Raw genomic sequence first — 20,515 nt, 5'->3', positions numbered from 1 at the left:
GCCTTGTCCTATATTGCCATGTCACTTCTCCCTTAATCAGGGGCATTAAATGTTGCTTGGTCGTCGGTTGGTCAAGCCTGACACAGCATTAATTGTGATTCTAAGGTTTGCTGTCATGGCATGTATAATCTCCTATTAGTTAGGCCTTGCTGAGAGCGAAGGCACCTCTTAACTTCTCATCCACCAATCCAAGATCCTCCTAAGTTTCCCAAACATAGAGCCATATAGCCACGAAGACCCTACCTTCGTCTCATGCTATACGCAATCCCTTGATGGCGAGCCCCCTAGGGCTCCAGTCTTTCAAAGTGATATTGTCTGGCGTAACACCAGGACTCGAGGTATTCAAGATTTGGTCTTTTGAGACTTGATAGGCTTAGTGCAGTGCTGGGGCTTAGGGTGCTTGAGGATCGGCTTCTCGAGGCTTATTGGGCCTGGAGCGATTCCAGGACTTAGAGTGCTCGAAGTTTGATCTCTCGAGACTTATTGGGCCTGGGGCGATGCCAGGGCTTTAAGTGCTCGAAGATTGATCTTTCAAGGCTTGTTGGGCCTGGAGCGATGCCAGGGATTTGAGTGCTCGAAGTTTAATCTTTCAAGGATTGTTAGGCCTAGAATGATGCCAGTGCTTTGAGTACTCGAAGTTTGATCTTACGAGGCTTGTTGGGTCTGGAGTGACACTAGGGCTTTAAGTGCTTGAAGTTTGATCTTTCGAGGTTTTTTGGGCCTGAAGCGGTGCCAGGGCTTTGAGTACTCAAAGTTTGATCTTTCGAGGCTTGTTGGGCCTAGAGCGATGCCAGGGCTTTGAGTGCTCAAAGTTTGATCTTTCAAGGCTTGTTTGGCTTGGAGCGACACCAGGGCTTTGAGTGCTCAAAGTTTGATCTTTCGAGGGTTGTTAGGCCTAGAGCGATGCTAGGGCTTTGAGTGCTCGAAGTTTAATCTTTCGTGGCTTGTTGGGCTTGGAGCGATGCCAGGGTTTTGAGTGCTCGAAGTTTGATCTTTCAAGGCTTGTTGGGCCTAGAGCGATGCCAGGGCTTTGAGTGGTCAAAGTTTGATCTTTCGAGGCTTGTTGGGCCTGGAGTGATGCTAGGGCTTTGAGTGCTCGAAGTTTAATCTTTCGAGGCTTGATGGGCCTGGAGCGATGCTAGGGCTTAAGGTGTTCAAGGTTTGATCTTTTGAGACTTTTGACTTTTCAAATTGCCACGGAGGATTTGGCTACGGTTGTATTGACTTGTCAACATGCCACATCAGCTTCTAATAAATGACACCCACATTTTTCCCCCCTGCACGTGCGACAATTCAGAATGAATTATTGCGCGTGCAAAACTAGGTAGCTTTTGGGGTGGTTCCCGAGGTGAGGGAGTTATTTAAAAGGGGGGGGGGGGGGAACAGTGAAGGGTTATTTGTGAACATAGAAGTAACAGCTACTACTCTTGCCTTTGTGTTCATTATTGCCGGCGAAGAGAACTTGCAAAAAGAAACTTAAAATTTCATTTGTATTTACCCGATTTATGGGATTCCCATCATGGTTAGCAAGAAACAAGAACTAGCCAAAAAGGATTGTCCTCCCCCTAAAGTGCCAGTAGATTCAGAATGGCGAGGAGCACCATTCTTTGGGAAAATGGACTTGTTTTGGCATCGAACCAACAAGGCTGTAGTTGCTGGTGAACCATTGGAGGTGGTGGAGTTGATGGAGGAGGAGGTTGAGATTAGCCTCGCTCCTCGCATCCCTGCTGATACAATTTTAAGGTTTGGTGTCGAGCGAGGATAATATCTATGGTCTTATGTGAATTTCAGCAGTCACATTAGCCCTGGCCATAGTTGGGAATTATGGACTGATGCGATTCTTACTAACCCCGCGTATATGACAATTCTGGAAGTGACAAGCTTATTGCCTTGCATTAAGTTATTTCGCCAAATACACATTCCTTACGACATTGCAGGTTTATAGGAGTTGACCATGCGATGGAGCTCGAGCTCGCGCACCTTTATCACAGCATAGGGGGAATTTACACCTACTATCGAGGATGTAGGCTAACTATTGGGTTTACCCTTTCAGGGTGTGGATAATCCTAGCTCTTGGGAATTCTCGCCCACTGAAGAGGCTTTGGCTCAGGACCTTGAGGTAGCTCTAGATAAGAACAAACACTTCAAGACACTGTGGGGCGCACAGGGTGTCCGTCATGCTGATCGAGGCAAGGGTACACGCAAAGCCACTCTCGGTGCTTTGGTGCGCTACTACTTTAGAGATTTTCCAATGTCAAAGAAAAATCTCTTGAAGGAGTGGCGAAAAGGGATTCCCGGCCCCTGGATTGATCACTCTTTTAGTCTCGCAGTTTACTTGTGGTGCTAGCTATCGAGATACATTTTGGAAGGCACCCCGGAAGATGCTCCCTTGCCACGACTTCTGGAACTCGCAGTGAAGTTAGAGAGTGGTGTGAAAGTGGCCTCGCACCTTTATTTTTGGGTACTTTATACCATCGCCTAGATATGATGGGAGAGGACATGGTGCGCTCTGTGGGTCGTTATGTCCATGGCTCTTATGCCTCTAACCTCTTCTTACAAATGTTTCTGTACGAGAAGTTCCAGTCCTACGCCCCTATCCCTACAGACTTGGTTATGGACGAAGAGGTGGTGCGAGGGATGAGATGGCATGGGCGCTATCCGCGAGGAAGGATAGGATATGCACTAGACCAAAGCTTTTAATTTGTTAGTCACCCTTATGCTGCAATCCTACCTGGGGCATTGACCCTGCCCATGCATTTTGACAATGATGAGCATATTCCAGCAAGTGCTCGTCGATTGAATGTGAGCGAGGTGCTGATGTTTCTGCTAATGACCACCCCTGGTTATTTACCGACCATATTGGAGGGTGGCCAAATATCGAAGATAAACAATCCTCGTAGAATGCCTCTGCAATTTGGCTATGACAGAGGGGTGCCCTCGTAGTATATCTTTGTCGAGGGCGAGGACTCCTATGAGAGCAGCTTTGCGAGATTTGTAGTAGATCACATTGGACTGCTTTGCGAAAGGATTGGTGCTCTCTTCCTGCTAGGAAGGGGCAGAATTCCTAGGTGTACAGAGGCAGCTCGCTCACTCTGGGCTATAGATTTAGCGAGCTGGAAAGATTATTGTCAAAGTCCTGCTCAGTAGGCAAAAGCATTAGTGATCTATATGGGGGACCACTCGTTGAGTCCCCCTATAGTATTTAACAAGGGTGCCCTCTATAGTTTTGACCCTGATCCTACACCGGCCGTAATGCAGCAAGTAGGAAACCTCGCAGCCTACCGCGACGACCGCTAGTCCTAAAGTTGAAGCAATCTAAGCGCCTGCCCATAGGCACAAAATAAGAGCCACCTCGCATACAAACATTGCCCCCCCCCCCCCAGAAAGTGAGCAGCTATGAGCGCTGTAGAGCTAGCCACAGCTACCGCAAGGGAGGAGAGTGTGAGGCCTCCAGCGCCAAACACATCTCTACCCATGGCCTCCTCAAGTAGAATTCCACTCGTGGATAAACCATCTGAGAGTGAGGATGCTAACACTTCTGAAGATGATAGAGAACAGCCTCTCGTTGGAGAGCATGTCTCGATGGCTGCTGCCTTTGGGCCGGGGCGAGGTGGGGCGCTCAGGCTTCGTCGGGTGCGAGATGGTGGAATTGACACCACTATCCATGACATAAGCTCAGGTAAGGTATTAGCTTCTAATAGAGAATTTCCAAATTTACCTACTTTTGACTTTATACAAGCCTTAGATGAGAGTGCCCTACATTGTTGTGGTTAGGAGGACACCTCAGCGAGAGTAAGGGAAAAAGAAATGGAAGATTTGGCACTAGATGTCTCGCCTCTCATTACCGTTCGAGACGTGCTTGTGCGTACTCACGCTGCTGAGGTGGTAGAGATGATGCGAGACTATGTTAGTACATCAGAGCTTCTGCGAAACAATGTTAATGTCACTGAGGAGGCAGAACGACCAAGGGAAGGGGAGAGCGCTGCTCACCATGACTTCCCCACAAGGGGTGAGCACTCGTCTGAGTCTCCAATTCCTGAGGTGACAATTCCTCGAGATGAGCCTATAATTGAGTCACCCAGGGGTGAAAGCATAGAGGTGCCCTTACGAGGAAGTGCAGAAATAGGTCGGAGCTCTCCCATGGAGGTGCGAGGGCCTTCGCCATCTGGCGATGAAACCTTGGCTGAACAGGCTGCTGAGAGAAATGGCTTTCCTAATGGCGAGGATCAAACTTTGCCCTTGGAAACATAAAGGATAGAGCAAAACTCCCTTACACATGGTGAAGCTTCAACAGAGGGGGGGTCCCTACTTTCTCCCTCGACAGACTTGCATACATCGAGAGACCCCCCTGAGTCTCGAACTGAGACCCATATAGTGGACGTCATGGGTACCCAATCGAGACAGTCCACACCTCCCATTTTTTAGCAAACTACAATAGGCTCAGGGGGTGAACAAGTTGTTGCTCAAACAAAACAGGCCTCACGCCCACCCGGTGAGCCAACTTTGGGAAGTGAACAAATCGCTAATAGTGGCACGAGAACACATGTTACTGGTGCGGAAGTGGAATGGATGGGCATGCCACTCCCTCGGGCCTATGTACAGCTCCTTGAGACAGCTCTCACGTACCACCCTGAAGTGTCTCAATTTCTATCATCGCGCTATGCATATGTATGACAATCCATGTACATATGCCTTGGCAAGATTTTAGAGATTTTTGTGGAAATCGAACAGGGCTCGACCAATGAAGACCTCGTCAAGGAAGACACACTCCTATTGGATGATGTTCAGAGGCTCGAGGTTCCTGTTTCATGGCTATGATAATAACTATATGTGGTTGAGAAATGTCTCCAGTAGCGACTGCTCGCACCACGCCTTCAGGAAACACGAGCTCGCATCGAAAAATTGGAGGGGGAGCTCACATAGGAGCGAGAAAGCTTGGCGGTGATGGTGGCATACTCACAGGAGCTTGACGATGATTACTCGCTGCTGTCCTCGTATGCGGACTAGACTCATTGGTCGCTATTTTGTTATTGATGTATGGAAGAGTAGAGGACTCCACAATTGTAATCAAACAACATTGAATGAGAAAAATTTGTGATTTTTTTTTTGTTTTGTTTGTTCTCTCTGTTTCCCTTACCATGATTTAATTTTGCAAAAACATGAGGCATGCACCAAACTAAATAAGAAAGATAAATTTTTATTTGGGACAAGTAAGCTTAACAAAAGTAGGGCTTCAGCCAAACATTATTAATGGGGCTGTGATCAGAGCCCTCGAGTGTGCAATAACCACTATCACTATATGTTCTGACAATATAGGGGCCCTCCCAATTAGGTGAGAACTTGGGGGCTGAGAGACCTCGCATAACATGTGGGGCAGCTTTAAGAATGAGCTCGCCTAGTTTGAACTGTCGAGGTTGGACATGCTTGTTGTATGCTCGCGTTATACTGCACTGGTATTGCTGGAGACGCTGTAGTGCTGCCTCGTGTCACTCATCGAGGGCTTCCAATTCATTATCTCGAGACATGGGAATCCCGCTTTGCGAGGCGAGCTGGACCGCAAGGATTATAATATCTACGGGTAAGACAGCCTCGGTTCCATAGACAAGGGAGAACGGAGTTTGACCAGTAGAGCGCTTGCTAGAAGTGCGATAAGCCCAGAGTGCTAGGGGTAATTGCTCCACCCATGTGATAGGGTTTTCTTCAAGGGTTCGACTTAAGATTCAGATGAGGTTCTAGTTTGAGGCTTTGGCCTGGCCATTACCTTGTGGGTAGTATGGCGATGAACGTTTATGCTAGACATTGTATTGCGTGAGCAATCGTTTTACCCTATGATTGATGAAAGGAGTACTATTATCGGTGAAAAGGCACTGAGGGATCCCAAAGCAACAGATGATATTCTCCTACATGAAAGCCACGACGGCCCCACCGGTGGCATGCTTGAGGGGGACCGCCTCAATCCACTTAGTGAAGAATTCTGTTGCAACGAGGATCCACATATGACCACACACTGGTGGATGGATTGGTCCAATAAGATCTAATCCCCATGTGTGAAATGGCCAAGGGACTTCAATGGGGTAGAGGGGCATAGCTAGAGTATGAATCTGATGATGGTGATGTTGGCAAGGCCTACATTTTTGTACATGAGACTTAGTGTCGCGCTCCATAGTGGGCCAATAAACTTCCTTTTTCAATAAGTGCACAAAGAGCTTGCGCGATCCCTGATGCTCCAATTGGTGACCCTTCTTGAGAACTTCCATGGCATCGCTGCGAGATAAGCATCGCAAATACGTACCATTGAAGGTACGGTGAAACAGCTCACCCTCCCTAATCTCGAATCATGAGAACTTCCTCTTTATCCTTGCAGTAGTTTGTTTATCGTCTAGAAGGGCGCCATGAGAGAGGAATTCAATGAATGGGTGACGCTAATCAACCACCTCGAGAATACAAGACTCTGTCTCTTCCATCATGGCTTGACATTGCGGGTAGGTGTGCTGCAAGGCATTGGCCTGTATTTCCATATATGGCCAATAATAACCCTGACGTTGGAGTCGTCGATACAACGCCATAGGTGTAGCACAATGCTACTCATGAGTCGTTTTGAGAGCTATTTTGGCATCGTGAGGGCCCAAACACCTGGCTAATGTTCTGTATGGTAGGTGGAAATATAAAAACCCCTGCAAGAGTTGGAATGATTTCAATTGCATAAGGGGCAGTGGTCCTGTTCGTTGCTTGAGTTGTGTGACAGCCCTTGTTTTTCAAGCCAGTGCGTCCTGTGATGAACCGAAGATTGACCCAATAACGGATCCAAATACAGAAGCAAAAATAAAAAAATAAGACCCTGGAGATGCAATGCATCTCTAAGAAACCTGAGTGACCTTTCATGAGGCCACGGATCTCAACGAAAACAATACAGAAATGAATGATAAAAAAAAAGTCTGAACAGGCCCCCAAGGGCAAAATAGTCTTTTCATATGGAAGCAACATCCTTGGGAATGTACATCATTCCTAAGACACATACGTGACTTCCCATGAAGTCACGAGACTCAAAAGAAAGTAGCGGAAATAAATTAAAAGAAAACCGAACAAATTTAGCCCCAAGGGCAAAATAGTTATTTTTGAAAATATAAAATTAGGTGCTACTGAGTACACCACTGGAAAGACAGCAAAAAATTAATCAAGTTAGACCCAAGAATCAATTGATTCGGAGTCTGGATGAAGAAGATATGAAACTCCAAAGTTTCATAAAAATTAAACTTTTGGGTTTGAAATCAGTGCGGCAAGGGTACTTTACAAGGGATAAAATGGTCTTTTCAGGTACAACTAGATGCAACTAAGCATACCATTAGTTAGATAAGAAAAAATTAATGAATCTAGACTCAAGAATCACTTGATTCAGAATCCGGATGAAGAAGATATGAAACGTCAAAGTTTCAAAAAATCAACTTTTGGGTTTAAAATCAGTGCGGCAAGGGTACTTTACAAGGGGTAAAATGGTATTTTCAGATAGAATTGGATGCAACCGTGAATACCGTTGGATAGACAAGCAAAAATCAATAAACTTAGACTCAAAAATCACTTGAATTGGAGTCCGGACGAAGAAGATATGAAGCCTCAAAGTTTCATAAAAATCAACTTTCAGGGTAAGAAATCTGGGCAGGAATAGTGTTTTTACAGCAAACAACATTTGATTTTTTTTTTTTTTTTTTTGTCCAGAACTGAGACTAAAAATGAAACCTTAAACGAATTTTTCTGGAAAAATATGAAGAAGAAACCCCCCTTAAAATCACGTTTTCTACCCGGCAAGGCAAAAGAAAATGAAAAAAACACACTGTAAAATCCCAAAAATGTCCCCTAGATCATCATAGGCCAAGACAGTCCAAAAAGCTGCTACATATATTTTTTCAGAATTTGTCCACAATTGAGAGTAAAAAAAAACGCTATCAAATGAATTTTTATGGAAAAATACAAAAAAGAAACCCCTCCCAAAATCGAGTTTTCTACCCGGCTATTTAAAAGAAAATGAAAAAAACACACTGTGAAATGCCCAAAATGCCCCTAAATCAGTAAAGGGTCAAAAACTCAGAAAATGCAACTTTGCACCAAGTATGCATTTGGCCCTAAATGCATTTCTAGCTTGAAACAAATGTGCACGCAAGTGTAATTAGTGTTTTCAAGCACACGGGAATGGTCCGCGGCTCCCCAGAAGGCCCGACTCAAAATCCGACCCTCCAACGGCCAAAAATGAGAAAAATAGACTTGAAATGGAAAATTTGAAATAAAAAATGTGAAATGGTATCAAATTACTATTTGGCCCTTGGCCACACTTCATACATGATTAATGAGACCTTATGAAAGAATAAAAATGGAATTCCCACACCCGATGCAAACATAGTGAAGTAAAGACTCTTCATTTTTTAATATTTTCATAATATTTCATGAAGTTAAAAGTTACATAGGATACAAATTAGATACCATTGGCCTATGGCCTCATCTTCTACATGTCAAATAAATTGTAAAGACTGTACTCATGTACACATTACATGTAGGGAATCAAATATACACATCTAGACAAATAAGGCTACAAGTGGCATTTCAAGCCAACCTTTACAAGAATTAAAACCTTTAAGTCTACAATCATACAAGCAATGATGAATATCATGAACCAAGTCTTCGTACCTGAACAAAACCCTCAGTAACTTCGGGGTGAGTAAACAAGTTTACTCGTAGAGAATGAGCATGCATAGACTCAATTTCTTCACAGATTTTTATATTAACTTGAAATGATTCAAAAGGATCATACCACCTAACGTCTATGTCAAAGTGAGACTCAGGGATCATCCTAAGCTACTCATGCAATTTAAAGCGAACAATGGCATACAAGTATACATGCTCAAGTATACTAAACAATGTTAAAACATGTTATGCAACATATAAGCATACATTTCCAAGTATACTAAATCATATTAAAACAAGTTATGAAACGTCCAAGCATATCTACTCAAGTATACATTTAATATGGAAAGCTCGTAAATCAAGTACACAAACACAAGTATACTAAACTAATAGGATTGCACATGTGACAAGTATACATAGCACAAGTATACTAAATGAAATTTAAACTCATGGAGCAAGTATACAAGTTCAAGTATACTAAATAGGATTCAAATACCCAAAGTAAGCATCAATTCTCAAGACACAAGTAATCCATGATTAACAACTTGAAATTAAATGCGAAAGCAAATAGTGGAAAGACTAGGACATTCGGTCGCAAGACCAAACATGTATTTTCGAGTAATTACGACCCACAAGGTACCACCTAGTGCGCACTTATGACTTAGAAGACTCTTGTCTCCGTACTAGAGCCAAACCCTAGCCATCAAATAAATTATGTCTTCACAAGCTTTCCAAAATCATTAAGTTCAAAACTTATACAAACTCAAATGCAAGTTACCACATTCCATGCACAAGTAAGGTTGAATCCATACAAACCATGTTCTAGAATTTAAGTCTAAATAGCATATGACATGTCATGTCCTCAATATGCAATTTATACATAAAGTAAGAATATTTTACAACAATTGAGCCACACTACCATTCTAAGCCACAAGTACTAAATAAGCTACAATATAGTTACTAGCTTTCAAGGTAAGCAATTGTAATATTCTAACAAGTTATATACCTACACAAGATATATATTTAAACAAGCTTTACAAGTCAATGATATTTTATATCATGCTAAGTCCAATTACCATTTTTAGGAGCCACAAGTACTAATTCTACATCAAGTTAGTAGCATACTCACAAGGTAATTAAACATACTACATTTTAAGAGATTTTCAACCTAATCATGGAAAGTCTCTAGATTTTAAATCAATTCCAAATAACCTCAAATTAATATATATTAAACAACATAGCATGCTCATTACATATATCAAATCAAAAGAGCAAAATGAGCAAGACTCCATCATGTAGATTTTAATTAATTTAAATTAATTAAATTGCTAATTTTTTAAAAGTTGTTCAAATGATCCCAAATAAATATATAACAAAGACTAAGTCATGGCCATGCCATATATCAAGTCAAAAATGGAATACAAGCAAGGTACAATTTACTAGAATTTAAATCAATTTAAATTCATTAAATCTCTAGATTTGAAAATTCATTTAAATCACCCCAAATTAATATACAACAAAGATCAAGTCATTGCCATGCCATATATCAAGTCTAAAGTGAGTTATATGCAAGTTACAATAAATCATTTATTTCTCAAATTGATATAAAATATACATACAACTTGTATTTCACTACAAAAGCAATTAAAATCATTTAGAAAATAAACTATAACACCCCCTACCTCACAAGAGGATTGTTCCCCTTGAAACCAAGGCAAATCAACACTAAATGGCAAACCCTTCAAGCTTGGAAATCAATGGAAGGTTCTCAAAAATTAAAGTCAAAGCCTAAGCATCAAGCTTCTCTAATGGTGACTAGGGTTTGTGGTGAGGAAGAAAATGAAACAATGAAATGAAATATAAGTGGAGGAAATAGAAATCCTCCACTCACTATGTGATCTTAGACCATGGTCAACACACACAAGTTTGGTCAATTGCACAAAAATCCTTCTTTAAAACCATAATCCAAAAGTGGCCCAAAAATAATTGCAAGACTTAATTTGGAGTATACACTTGTCACACATCCAAGCCAACAAGTGGTCCAATCCTAGGCCAACAAATGGGTGAATCTCCACCCTCCATGTGTCAAGAGACTAAGCTTCCAAGTGGTTCCACCAAAATGTCAACAAGTGGTTCCATAGGAGTGTGACACTTATCACACTTTTCAAAAATTGCAAAAAGATCATTTTCTAAAATATCTTCTAAATTAAATTGTAAAATGGTCCCTAAGACGAAAATTAATTACTTTATGTAATTACACTAAAACCCCACAAGTTAAGAATATTACAAAAAGATTATGCATCCATACCCTTTAGAAGAAAAGTAAACACTTAGTATGCTTTTCTAAGAAAGTAAAAATACACATAGCATGGAATTTAAATATCATGGATGCATGCAAAACTGAAATCAAATCCGAACACGAAAAGTGAGGTTGTGCCAACAAAGTGACAAACGGGAAAAAGATGAAAAGTGAATAGCATCAAAAAACGAAAAAAATGGAAATGACGCGGTCCTTAAAGGAAGTTATCAATCCAAAAGAAAGAGTCTCAGAAACCAATTTTGAGTACCCGAGACGACACTAAGTGACAAGAAATCAAACCCAGAAAAGAAATTTCAACGAAAAAAATTCGTCTGTAAAATTCTGAGGAAAAAAGGAAAGGAAGGAAATAACCAAGTCATTATAAGTTGACTAATGATTGGGGCTTGCCAGTCATCGTCCGGAACAGTTTGGGTTGGGAAAAGCTCGGTGATGGTAGCTGGACCAATGCACTTGGTGATGCGGATCTGAGTCATGTCATCTGCAATTTTTAGTTTAAAGGCCAATGTTGTGAGTGCATCTGGGTACCTATTATTGGAATGAGCTATTTGTAGGAAACGAACAAAGGAGAATCTAGCGAGGAGCCTTTGCATAATTGTACGATAAGATGCGAGTGAAGGCTCGCGTATGGCATACTCGCCAGTCACCTACTTAACAACTAATTTGGAGTCCTCGCATATGTATAATCTTGAGATGCCCTTGTTAAGGGCTGCGAGGAGGCTAAGAATGAGTGCTTCATACTTGGCTTTGTTGTTAGAATAGCGAAAAGCGAGTTGAAAGGCCGTTGTGATGCGTTGAGCTGGAGAGGTGAGGATGATACATGCCCCTCCTCCCTTACTAGTGGAAGACCCATCAAAAACAAGTTGCCACTCGCTGTGATTGTCTTGTATGGTAACAATCTAGAGTTCGTCAAAGGGCAATGCGTCATCGAGGGGCTCGTGCCTCTGTTCGGGGAACTGGGTGAGCAAATCTACTAAAGCTTGGCTCTTAATACCCCGCGGTGCAAAGCATGTAATATCAAACTCTAAGATGGCTAAAAGCCATCGTGACGCTTTTCCTGAGATGATTGACTTAGAGAGGAGGTGCCTGTATAGGTCATACTTTGTGATCAAATGGACGTGGTGAGCTATGAAATAGTGTCTAAATTTCTGTGCTGCAAATACAAGTGTGAGGCAATGGTGCTCGATGGCTGAGTAGTAAGCTTCAGCCTCTCGTATAAGGCAACAGAGATAATATGAAACTTTGCCCAAAAAACTCTTGAGCTATTTGAAAGAGAAGGGTAGGGCATATCTGCAATTGCGTAAGCCTTGGTGGGGTTGAGGTCGATCCCTTAGCGATGCACTGAGAAGCCTAAAAAGTTACCTCGACTTACCCCAAATGCGCACTTAAGGGGATTCATGCGTAGATTGTGCATGCGGCACCTTTCGAATACTTGACTTAAATCTTGAAGATGATCTTCTCGCTGTTTGGACTTTACCACCAAGTCATCGACATAGTCCTCCATTGTGTGATGCAACATATCGTGAAAAATGGCAGTTATAGCTCTTTGATATGTGGCTCCAGCATTCTTTAACCCGAAAGGCATGATAGTGTAATGGAAATTGCCAAGTGGTGTTCAAAATGCAGTTTTATGGGCATCCTCTTCAGCCATCCGTATCTGATTGTAGCCACCGGATCCATCCATGAAGGAAAAAAGTGAATGCCCAGCCGTTGCATCAACCAACATGACTATGATTAAAAGAAGGAAATCATCTTTTGGGCATGCCTTGTTGAGATCGCAAAAATCAACGCAGATCCGGATTTGCCCATTCTTCTTCTTCACTGGAACAATATTTGCCAACCAAGTTTGATGTAAGATTGGTCTAATGAAACCTACGAGAAGCAAGTTTTGGACTTTTGCCTTGATCTGAAGCTTAAGCTCAGGATGATAGACTCGAGGTTCTTGTTTAACGGGGCGCGGACCTGGCATAGTGCTGAGATAGTGTGTCACGAGCTCAGGGTCTAACCCTGGCATCTTGCTATAAGTCCAAGCGAAGATATCTGAAAATTCCTTCCAGAGACAGATGAGATTATCACGCAATGATGGGTCTAGTTGCGAGGAAATGAAAGTAATCCGCGGCTCCTATCCCGTGGAGGTAAGATTAATTTCTTCAAGATCCAGAATTTGCAAGGATGCCCCTTCCGCAGATGTAGGCTCGACAACTGGGCTCGTCGAAGCTGAGCACGCATACCGTCATAAACAGTAGATATAGCACCCATCGGGCAGCCGGACCCGTTTACACTCTTGAGGAGTTGTGACCCTTGCACTGTAGCATGGAACATATGGTTGGAAAGGGTAAAAAATGCCTTGCTGTACCTTTTCCCATTTGGGCAGCGGAGTACGAATGATATGCGCCTCTCATTCTTTATCCTCGTCGTCTAAATCATTAAAGAAGAGGGCCTCAGTGAAATGGGCCTCGTGCTTGGCAAATGGCTTATCTAAGCATGGGACCTGATGACTTTGTTGCCCAAAATGCCCTTTAAAAATTGGTGATAAGTTGAAGCAACTATGCCAAAGCGGTGCATCCATGCCCGTCCGAGGAGCACATGGTAGAAGGTGTCGGCCTTAATGACATGGAACTTTGTGGGAGCACAGAACTTGCCAACCATTAGATTAATATTTATATAACCGAGGGTTTGATGGGATTCATTGTCGAAACCATATACTTCGATGGCCTCCTTGATAAGGCGATCTTTGGGCAAACCAGCTTTCTGGAAAGTTACCCATGGCATGATGTTGATAGAGGACCCATTATCCAGAAAAACGTGTCAGAACTCTCTGCCATTGACCTGCGCAGTGACATAAAGAGGATGCTTCTGGAAAGTAAATACTCTCTTATTAGCTTTTGAGAAAGAAATAGTCAAAGGGGCTTACTGGGAGGTATCCTAACTCGATGAAGTTGCTGCGCAGCATTCTTCTTCGCTATGCTTCACCTGAGTTTTTGACTGTATAGGATTGGTTTCCTCGAGCTCATCATAATACGTGACCACGGCCACACCGCGATGACAAGGATAAGGATTGCACCGCACATCCTTTAGTGTGGTCAACTTGAGATCACCACCCTTGAGCCGTTGCTGAAAGATTCACCTCAGGGTTCTACAGGCGCTTGTCGGATGCGTAGTGGCTTAATGGAAGATGCAAAAATTTGGACTGGTGCGTTCCTGCGCGGTTAGCTCCTTGTGAGGAACAGGTAGCATGACCACACCGTGCTTGACCCATTGCTCGAGGGTGCTAGCGACTTCCTCGATACATACCAGGAAGAGAGAAGGATCATTACCTCACTCAGAACGAGATCCCATGGCTCTGGCATCTGCTTCGTGGTGCTTATTTGCTCTGTCGTTGCGAGGAGTTGCTGGCGTGTCTTTAAGAGTAACCTGTCTTGTGACCTATGGTTTAGGAGGTGCGAGGTCCTTGCAAATGTTTTGTACAACTGTGGTGGGGTCGCTGAAGCTGTTGAGTCCCAAGTTGACTGAGTGTATCCTGTACGTCTTTGTCATTCCCTGTATGCAAATGTCAACCAAATCCCTTTCGCTGCTACCCTTAAAGTATTCCTTCGTGCAGGCTTAGAAGCGAGAGATAAACTTAAGGGGCTTCTTATGATGCTCCTGTGTTTCTTTGGTGAGTGAGAGGGTGGTGACCCTCTCGATAGCTTGACCAAACTTGTCATGGAACTTCTGAGAGAGCTGTAACCAAATGGTAATCGAGTCTGGCTCAAGGCTTCGAAACCATCTATATGCGAGCCCTGGGAGGGACTTGGAGAATTCTCAAAGACGTAGGACCTTATCATGGCTATGTTGGCCTAGAGACTCCATGAATCTCTGCAAGGGCTCATCAACATCACTCTTGACGCCATCATACTTGGGAAACTTCGGTATGACGTACCCCTATGGGTACGGAGTCTGAGCGTGACTTTTTAGATACACAGGCTCTGTTTATAGTACTAGTGCACGTGCAGCTTTATGAAGAAATCACGTAGCATAGATTCGGTGACATACTCCGGGGAAGGGTTTGCCGGCGGGACAACTTGAACCAGGATGGGCTTTGGGGCTGCTTGTGCCTGCGTCGGTGGATACCACAGTAGTGGCACAGGAGTGGACGAACTGCCTAGCTCGTCATGCTCAAGCAGGGCTACCCTGGCAGGAGAAGTGGTTCTGGCTCATGCACTTTCCATAATCTGGGCCTCTAGTCTGTCAAAGCGGGCGTTAAGGTCACGGTTGGACTGCAACAGCTCCTCATAGACAGAAGGGGCTGCTGAGCTCTCCGGTATTGTGATGTGTGGTGCACGAATATTGGAAGTATGTGACGGTGCCTGAGACTAGAGGGGAAAACCACCACCTCCTTCAATAGAGGGCTCTAAATGATGAATTGGCATATCCTGTGATTCTATCTGCTTGCACTGATATCCCCAGTGAAGTTGCCAAAATGTAAGGGTTCTTTTTTTTAACTAGGTAGTAAATAATAATATAATGGTGATATCAGGAATACAATACTAAAGAAAACAGAGGAGATGCTCAGTGTAGGAAGAGGAGAAGAAGATTAACTATCAAGATAAAGATGGTGGTAGGGTAAGTATACAATATCTTATGACAGCTTCCTCTTTTGGGGTTAGTTATTCCTTCATAGGACAATGCTATTTATAGATCTGGATTCCATTGGTTATTATCTAATGGTCCCTTCCGTGCATGGTTCCTCTCATGCATTACTCCCAATCTAGATTACGTGAGTAATGCTGGAAATTTAAGAGTCTGAGAGGTCTAATCATTTCCTCGAGCCTTGTCCTATATTACCACGTCACTTCTCCCTTAATCAGGGGCATTAAATGTTGCTTTGCCGTTGGTTGGTTAAGCCTAACACAACATTGATTATAATTTTAAGGTTTGCTATCGTTACATGTATAATCCCATCATCCTCTTAGTTAGGCCTTGCTAAGAGTGAAGGCACCTCTTAGCTTCTCATCCACCAATCTAAGATCCTCCTAAGTTTCCCAAACATAGATTCCTATAGCCACGAAGACCCTACCTTCATCTCATGCTATACGCAATCCCTTGATGGCGAGCCCCCTAGGGCTCCAGTCTTTCAAAGTGATGTTGTCTAGCGTAACACCAAGACTCGAGGTATTTGAGAGTTAGTCTCTCGAGACTTGATGGGCCTGGTGTGGTGCCAGGGCTTAGGGTGCTCTAAGATCGGCTTCTCGAGGCTTGTTGGGCCTGGAGCGATTTCAGGGCTTAGAGTGCTCGAAGTTTGATCTCTCGAGACTTGTTGGGCCTGGAGCAATGCCAGGGCTTTAAGTGTTCGAAGTTTGATCTTTCAAGGCTTGTTGGGCCTAGAGCATTTGCTAGGCTTTGAGTGCTCAAAGTTTGATCATTCGAGGCTTGTTGGGCCTGAAGTGATGCCAGGGCTTTGAGTGCTCAAAGTTTGATCTTTCGAGGCTTGTTGAGCCTGGAGCGATGCTAGGGCTTTGAGTGCTCGAAGTTTGATCTTTCGAGGCTTGTTGGGCCTAGAGCGATGCTAAGGCTTTGAGTGCTCGAAGTTTGATCTTTTGAGGATTGTTGGGCCTGGAGTGATGCCAGGGCTTTGAGTGCTCGAAGTTTGATCTTTCGAGGCTTGTTGGGCCTAGAGCGACGCTAGGGCTTTGAGTGCTCAAAGTTTAATCTTTTGAGGCTTGTTGGGCCTGGAGTGATACCTGGGCTTTGAGAGCTCAAAGTTTGATCTTTCGAAGCTTGCTGGGCCTATAGCGACGCTAGGGCTTTGAGTGCTCGAAGTTTGATCTTTCAAGGCTTGTTGGGCCTGGAGCAATGTCAGGGCTTTGAGTGCTCGAAGTTTGATCTTTCAAGGCTTGTTGGGCCTGGAGCAATGCCAGGGCTTTGAGTGCTTGAAGTTTGATCTTTCGAGGCTTGTTGGGCTGGGAGCAATGCCAGGGCTTTGAGTGCTCGAAGTTTGATCTTTCGAGGCTTGTTGGGCCTCAAGTGATGCCAGGGCTTTGTATGCTCGAAGTTTGATCTTTCAAGGCTTGATGGGCCTGGAGCGATGCCAGGGTTTAGGGTGCTCAAGGTTTGATCTTCCAAGACCTTTGACTTTTCAAATTGCCACAGAGGATTTGGCTAGGGTTGTATTGACTTGTCAACATGCCACATCAGCTTCTAATAAGTGACAGCCACACATACTATTCAGTTTTATTGGGATTATTGCGAGACACATAATTGAGCAAAACAAACCAACAATCCATGTTAAAAACATTCCAATAGTGTTTACCTTAATGGACCCAAATCTAATGTCTTAAACATTTATTAAATGAGCTTAAGGCCCAAGCTGCAGATGTAGTAAACCTATTAAAGAAAGAAAAAAAAAATAGACAGCTTATGCCTACTAAAAAAGCAACCCGGCCCTGTTTCAATGCAAACGTTGGGAGGCTTGGAGCTTCTTGTACAAGTAACTATTACTTACTGTGTCCCAAAAAGAATATCCATTTTGGAGAGTAGAAATTTTTAAAGGGAATGTGTGGTCTTAGGACTATTGGTCAGACTGATCACCATATGACCTCTAAGTAAAAAAAGTTGAATAAATTTTATACTACATTTTTGACAAAATTTCCAACTGTCAAATGTTGATTAGCTGGGGACATGTATACAAAAATTATTACCCCAAAATAGAAAAATTATTGGCTGCAACGGTGATGCCATGTCACATGCTATCACACAACCAATAGATGCATGCCACTTATTTGAAAAATAATGCCTATGTATCTCACTTAATTTTTAGACATTTATACCCCTCTTACAATTTATCCTTGGCTTCACAACATATCAATTCTCACCGGCGAACCCAGTTCCAAGCTCACAGAGTTGATGGAGAGAACTGGGGTCTGAGCATAAACTTCCACAACGAAAACATCTCCTACGCGTAGATTGCCAGTATCGTCATAGATTTGTGGCCGCCAACGAGCTTGCAAGGGGCGATACATGGATTCCAAAGAACATATATGGTATGAGTGAAGCTTGGCTAGAATCAATGGAGCTTAGTAGTCTGTTTTCCCCGAATTAAACTGAAGCATGCTGGGTTTGATAGTGAAGTACTTCTGGTCCTCTTAATTGCTTATTTATCGGTCCCAGTTACTGATTCTATGGTCATTGGTTTGTTTGTCTTCAATTTTAAGTGCACAAAACTTGCTATTTTATACTCATTAATAAATGTTTAATTAATCTTTTATATTAAATGTTCTTATCCCTGTATTTCATGTTTTATAGGAGCTGACTTTGGAATGAGAGAACAAAAGAGGGAAAAAAATTAAAAATGTGAGAAATTATGGCTGCAAAAGGATAAGAGTGTATTTATTACTAAAGAAGAATACTAGGAGCCTTGTAGGAGAGATGATCTAGTGTATCACCAACTTTGAAAGAGGTCTTGAGTTCAAAACTTTTTTGTAACACAATTGTTTTATTTTTATACAAGACTAATCGAATTTAAATTCAAATTTGGCTCCATCAAATCAGCAAATATCATTTCAAATTAAAAAGTAACAAGATTTTATATATTTTTTATTTTTATTTTAATTTTTAAATTCTTTTCTTTTTTCCTCTTAATTCATCACTTCTAAACTCTATAAATAGGGACATGTGTAGTGGAGGTAGGGAGCTAGAAAATAGAGAGAGTTAGAGATTTTAAATTGTATTGCTTTCTTTTTCCTTGTAATTCTTTCTTTTATTCAATGAAGAGCATATTTATTTTTATGTTTTATTTAACACCTATCTCGAAGGAAAAATGAAGTCACCATGGCTGACATAAAATTAAATTTGTTTCACGACTATTTTTAATTTTCCTATTTAGAACATGTCTTTTATTCTTCTATTCCGTGTTCTTAGATTGATAAAGAAAATAGAGGGAGGATTCTTCGTGCTTGACAATTAATGGTAATTTGGAAAATGTCTACTTCAATTTACTAAAGATATAACAGATTAAATAATAAAATGTCTCTCGTATGTAAGCAAGTGTTATTTAACTCTATATTATCCTTCATCTTTCCAAGTTGTAATTGGATTGATGAAGTGAATTGCTTATAAGAAGAAAATTGACAAGAACAAAAGAAATTTGTTTATACGGATCCATGGTGGTGGATTCTCATCCCTCGAGACTTTTTTCATTATTTGATCAAAAATTTGTTTAATCTTATTTTTAATTGTTTTATTTAATTTCATTATTCAAAAGTTCAAGAAATTGTTTTAAAATATTTTTTTTCATCCCATTGATTTTGGTTTTGATTTTGAGTTCGGAATCTAACTTGAGAGTGGTTCGACCCTACTTATTGTATATTATTTTTATCAAGTATTTGCAGGTTTTTATTATTTTTGTATGTAGTGTAGAAGAACGACATATTTCAGAAATCTATGATCCATCTTAAATTATGGTATTTGCAAAAGAAAATTTTAATGGGCTTGTGAGAAATTTCAAGCATTGGTCAACCAATTGTATATCCCACCTCTCCAAACTAATTCACAAACTGTGCAGAGTACTAGAGAATTTGGGTCTATTGCAATTCAGTAACTTGATTGCTTTGTGAGATGATGTATTTGTTAATGGGTATTGTAAGATTGATCCCACTGAAGCAGAAGAGAGGTATGAAGAAGATGACTTAAAACTTGCACTAGAGGGAGAGGTTGAAATGGAACTATTGGAAGAGAAGGTCAGCCAGAGGCTAAAGAAGACGATGAGGGCAATTTGATAATCAAAACAAATTCCATCATTTTGGAAAAATTGACTTTAAATCTATGATGATAATGTACGTTAAAGAGGTAGCAAACATAAAATTATCAAAAAATTTCCTTAACAAAATTAATTGTTGGGTGTGTCTTCGTAGCCAAGATGATAATGTACGTTAAAGCGGTAGTAAACATAAAATTGTTAAAGGATGTATAGCTCAACTTGTTCAGATACCACATAAATTACAAATGATATTTGAAGCTACTCAAATATCCCAACTTTGACTAGGTTAATTATGTTTTAAAAAGTATAAACAAAAGTGCTCAGGGAAGACCAAAAATGTCACTATTGAATATTTGAACTGCCCTATGATTTGTTATTCCTGCAATTGCTTTGGTCACTCCTCAAAAACCTGACATTCCATATTGTGAGATATATTTTTTTGTAATTGGCAAATTTCTATAATAAAACAAGTCTTAGTCGAGTTATACTTTCAATTACCATATCGACATCGACTGCGGAATAAGAAAGTTGTTAAGAAGAGGAAAGTATTGTTCATCATCGAAAAGGAAAGAACAACACATTAGGACATCGTTTCCCGCTTAGGCTACAATTACCTGCATGATATATTTTTCTAGAGTTTCCAACAACAGAAAATCCAGGTTCATATTGGATTCTGTCAAGTGGGAACCGGTTCTAGAAGTTGCAATTCGAGAAACTCTATTATGTCCTTTGGGAACTGGTATCAAGATTAGGAACCGGTTCCAGAAGTCCTAATTGTAAAAGGTTTA

The sequence above is a fragment of the Cornus florida genome, unplaced genomic scaffold (genome assembly GCF_030987335.1).
Source record: "Cornus florida cultivar Cherokee Brave unplaced genomic scaffold, ASM3098733v1 CherokeeBrave_3.0.0_Hap2_Chr10, whole genome shotgun sequence".
Classification (NCBI taxonomy): Eukaryota; Viridiplantae; Streptophyta; class Magnoliopsida; order Cornales; family Cornaceae; genus Cornus; species Cornus florida.
The sequence above is the reverse complement of the archived record's forward strand: the minus strand, read 5'-3'. Positions refer to the sequence as shown.